The 247-nt window shown below is 25.9% G+C and overlaps 1 protein-coding gene across 4 annotated transcripts in view; it reads right to left on the bottom strand.

The window, feature by feature from the left end:
* The window catches only part of LOC119592488 (nuclear transcription factor Y subunit B-4-like), an 8,853-nt gene that overhangs the window by 850 nt on the left and 7,756 nt on the right, over positions 1–247 (bottom strand). The window lies entirely within an intron of this gene.

Here is a 247-nt window from a genome sequence, read left to right as displayed (position 1 = left end):
GTATTGTAAAATACAGCAGTAAAAGAGAACATTTCATAAAATTTCACTATTTGTGAACAGAAAAGATATAGTTTCTGTTTTTCATTGATTATTATTCCACATGTGGTTAACTAACTTCTTTGGATCTTCTCACTAAAACCTATTTACCTTGACAACACAAGAACATCAACAACACCTATTGCTAATTATATATGTCAATTTTAAATGAACAAAAAGGAATCGTAAAAAATTTTAATGATTTATACTA

The sequence above is a fragment of the Penaeus monodon genome, chromosome 30 (assembly GCF_015228065.2).
Source record: "Penaeus monodon isolate SGIC_2016 chromosome 30, NSTDA_Pmon_1, whole genome shotgun sequence".
NCBI classification, from domain to species: Eukaryota; Metazoa; Arthropoda; class Malacostraca; order Decapoda; family Penaeidae; genus Penaeus; species Penaeus monodon.
This window is presented reverse-complemented; position numbering and strand designations above follow the sequence as displayed.